We start from the raw sequence: 5,000 nt of genomic DNA, 5'->3' as shown, positions 1-5,000 counted from the left end.
AAGGCTCAACTACAAGAGAATATAATATCGAGGACATTGGACAGCCTTGACGCACTGAGCGTTGCAAAGAAAAACTGTCAGTCAGAACCCCATTACATTTGACTCTCGCCGTAGCTGTACTATACAATAAATTCAACCATTTTACAATTCGTTCCCCAAAACCAAATTTTTCCAATACACTAAAAAGAAAATAATGTTCCACCCTATCAAAAGCCTTATTAAAATCAATAGATAACAAAATACCCCCTTGATTTGTAGTTTTTAAAAACTCAACCACATCATGTACAGAAAAAATAATATCAGTCACCTCTCTCTATGGTATACTATAAGCCTGTGTTGGCGAAATTATAGTGTGCAAAACACTCTTAAATCTATTTGCAAAGATTTTCATCAATATTTTATAGTCCGTATTCAAAAGGGTAATTGGTCTATAGTTAGCCATGTCAACTCTGTCACCTTTTTTAAAAAGAAGAGTTATCAAACCCTCAGACATGGTAGTTGGTACTTTCTGTTTGATCTCCATTTCATCATACAGTTTTAACAAAATGGGCACCAACACAGATTTAAAGCATACATAAAAATTTGCAGTCAGACCATCACTACCTGGACTTTTGTTAAGCACTAATTGATTAATTGCATTTTCTATATCTTTCACAGTTAACACTTGATCACACATACTTCTATCAGCATCAGACAAAATAACATTCAAACTACTCATGATTTTTTCAGTTAATGTAACATCATTCACTTCAGAACTAAAAAGCGTCTCATAAAACTCTTTCACAGTTTCCAACACTTCAACAAAAGAATTTACCACCTCCCCATTTTTATTTTTGATTTGATCTATGTAACAACGCGATTGACGTTGTTTCTCTAAGTTTAAAAAAAAAGCAGTATTTTTTTCCCCCTCTACTGCATATTGTGCTTTACTACGCAAAATAGCCCCCTCACATTTCAGCCTATCTATTTCAAACAACTTATTTTGAACACTCAAAAAATCATTAATATTTGTATCAGATTGTCCTTGCATTTGCATTAATTTTGAACGTAATACTTTTTCTTCTAATTTATTTTGAAAAGATAATCTTTTTGCAAAACGAATGCTTTTATATTTAATCTTTAATTTTAAATCTTCCCACCCTTCTATTATGTTTGACAAAAATTCATCTCTAGTACTCTCAAAAAGAAATTAACTCAGAAACACACTTAACATAATCCCTATTCAAAAGTAAATTTGCATTTAAATGCCATACACCACCACCTCTTCCTCTTCTCTTAACCCCCATTCCCACCTTCAAAAAAACATGATCACTCATAAAAGATAAATTATGACTCACAGTATCAAAAAGAAATAAAAGAGTTTTCTTCACCAAAACTAAATCAATACGACTTTGTCTTAAAGACCCCTGATGCATTTGCATCCTTGAAAATTCTCTTTTTATCGGATTTTTAGAGCGCCAGAGATCACAAAAATCATACTTGTTCATAAAGTTTTGTAAACCTGCTCGTGATGAATCCTGTTTCAATTTTATGTTTTGTGCTACATCAAGCACCGACAGTTTAACATTAAAATCACCAATAATTATGTCACAGTCACTTCCAATGTTCTCAAGAAAAGAAAAAAATAAAGATCTTTCACCCTCAATATTCGGTGCATATATATTCAATAATGTATATTTTATACTTTCATAAGAAAATGTTATCTTAATCCAGCGACCTTCTTCATCATTATCAACATAAGTTGCATCAATATTAAAACCGTCCCTCACTATGACGCTGACGCCTCTGGCGTTACACTGTCCAAAACTAGAAAAAAAAGAAAAAGCTGGCCACAAAGTCCGACAGCGCTGCTCCCACTCTGAGTCCCAATGAGTCTCTTGTAAACATAAAATTGGAGCATCACATAACGCCAGCATGTTTTCAAACTTAATCATGTTCCTCAGTCCATTTACATTTAAAGAAATTAAATCAATCATAGTGAGGGACAAAAAAATAAATAAAAACAGTCTAAACAAAAACATTGATGCTTAACTTATGTATAGGCCTGTATCTCATTTTTTTTTCCTCACCTTTTTTCCTTTTCCCGACATAATAAAATCCCTATGGAACCCGCTCCGGGGTGTATCCGCGAAATCATCATCCTCCTTCTCCACCAGATCCATTTTAGCGCAAGGAATGCGCTCTGAGCTTTGCAAAACCTCCATGCGCTGACTGCTGCGACTTCTTGTTCTTACTCCTCTCACTTTAACATGTCCTTGAGAGTCTGAAAACGAGGGGAGACGAGACTGCCTCTCTGTATGAGAAGCATTTTTTGATCCCCCATCCGCCTCCTGTTTCTCATGCATGAGACCCATGGCTCGCTCAAGCGATTGATCCTCCTCTTCACCATCATCATCAATGTCTTCCTCAGACTCCATCACCTCCCGATTCTCCGCCACCTCCACCTCCACTTCCTCCGCTACGTCCTCCTCCTTCTCCTCCTCATCTTTCTCCGCTGCGTCCTCCTCCTCCTCCTCCTCATCTTTCTCCGCTGCGTCCTCCTCCTCCTCCTCCTCCGCTACGTCCTCCTCCTCCTCCACCATCTCTCCCTCCTCTGTGTCCACAGTCATCATTTTTGCACACTCGCGAGCGTAGTGTCCCTGCTTTTTGCATTTAAAACAGAGAAAATCCGGACACTCACGCAATATGTGCCCCGGCTGCATACACAACCGGCACACTTTCGTCTGTCTGTCATGCAGCACCCTGAAATATTCGGATCCCTCCAATGTTTCAAATTTAGTGCTGTAGGGCAGGGACGAGATAGCTTCTGGAAACTGTACTTTTAGGAATCTTGTCCCGTCAAAAATCTCTGTCCCTGCCCATTTCCTCCGGCGAAAGTCTGATGCTGGTTTCACTCCCCATTGACGCAATTTATCTATTATTTGATTGTCTGTTATATACATTGACAAGTTTAAAAAAGACACCACCCTTATGTTGTTAATTAATTCTGTTGCCACTATTTTTGAGTTTTTTAATTTAAAACCATCCAATAGTCTTTCTTTTCCTCTTAAATTGTTCATAGTGAGTTCCCACCTTTTATCATTTTTTGTCCTGCATCCCAGTACTCTGCCACAGGTGAGCTCCACCGCTTTTAACAAATCCATCATGGTGATAATATCATCTCCTTCGATCTCCACGTTTATCACAAGTTCTTTTTTTATAACATTATCACTCCTGACTTCTTTCATCTTCCCCTCCGCTCCGTCCTCTCCCTTCCTCCGCGCTGCTCCTTCATTGCGTCCTCCGCGCTGCACAGTCTCCTTTTCTCTCTCCACTTCGCTGCTCATCAGACCCTCCGTCCCCGCCAGACCCGGCCCTAACCAATGTGGCGCCCTAGGCAAGATTTTAGGTGGCGCCCCCCTTGCATCGAAGTAAATTCCACTGCTGGTGTACATACTCACAAGAAACTGAATAGCTTTATCTTGGACATTCTTTTATTTAAAGAAAGCAATTGCCCAATCAAAATACTTAGAACAAATTAGAAAGAAATACAAAAAAATATGATATGAATATATGAAATATAATATAAATAGCTTACATAAAGTATAAGATTTAAAAGTGTAAGCAAGTGACATGCTGCTGCATCACTTCTGGGTGGTGCTGCTGAGGTGGAGGCAACAGGAAGAGCGCTTGATGCTGTAGGTGGCCCAAGATTTGCAGGAGTGGGACTGAGAAACCTCAACAGCGCATCTGAAGAGAGAAGAGGAGTATGTGACACCAGTCTAATAATAAATATGATATGATACATAGGCTAATATGATTTCAAGAATAAAATGAAATGAAATAATATAAATGAAAAATCTAAGAGATACATGCATAATGTTCACTATACTGTACATGTATAATATACAATGTACTTTTTCTGATATGCACATTATATAAGATTCAATGTTATTGTCATTACAACAAAATGCTGATTAGCAGAATGCAAAGAAGTAGTAAACTGCAGTATAATATAGAATGTGGGAATGCTAAGTTATGCTATAACATGAATGATGTGCACTTTAACACTGATGTAAAGTTTATCACAATAAACACACTTTAGACAATATGAACTGTAACACAACATACAGCTCGGCTTACAACTATAATAAAAGGGTGGAAAAGGAATAGCATTTTGATTGACTATTACAAGCTAAGAAAACCTTAGCTAACCAGATGTTAATAAAAATGCTGAATAGATCTAATATTTACACATTTCCCTGAGGAAACCCAGGGAGCACAACCCGTAATTTCAACGTTTGATTTCCGGTTAAAAACAGGTTGATATGAGGTCTGAACGTCTTTTCAATCGTCTGAAAACGGTTACAACATCAACGTGTCACAAAACATACATTAGTTTGATGTCGGTTGATAATTACCTCAGTTGTAGCTCTATTGATTATTTTGACGTTTTTTCTATAAATGAGAGGAGGTGAAATGACGTCTAAACAAAACGTAATTTCAAAGCATTTAATGTTGAATAAAATATCATAAATATGAAACTATGTAGGCTATGTCTGCACACTAAATAAGCTGGGACTTTTCTATACAGCAATTCCCGGTGAATATGGCTCCATATAGCCGGTAAAAAAACGTTCACTTTTCAACCAATTTTCAACGTCTTTTCACTGGTTACCATAGACGTCTTTTAGACGTCTTTTCAACCAAAATGTGCTTGCTGGGAAGTAAGGTGGGAGTAGTTACATTACTATTTTCCAACTTAGGCTCTTCCATAACATTAACTGGCGTTAAAACTAACAGTTTAACAACAAACCATGTTATGCTAATGGTTAAAGTCGTTATCGTCGTTCTGCAACACACAAATAATGTCATGACATCATCTTGATTGTAACATTACCTCTGTCTTTGTCTCGTTTTCCTCCTCTTCTTTTCTTTTTTTCCTCCCCTGGGCACCAGACAGTTTAGGGCGTTATGACATGTTGTTGTCGAGCTTGCCTTGGGGTCACGTTAAAAAACGA

The sequence above is a fragment of the Scomber japonicus genome, chromosome 22 (assembly GCF_027409825.1).
Source record: "Scomber japonicus isolate fScoJap1 chromosome 22, fScoJap1.pri, whole genome shotgun sequence".
NCBI lineage: Eukaryota > Metazoa > Chordata > Actinopteri > Scombriformes > Scombridae > Scomber > Scomber japonicus.
Note: the sequence above shows the minus strand (reverse complement) of the source record.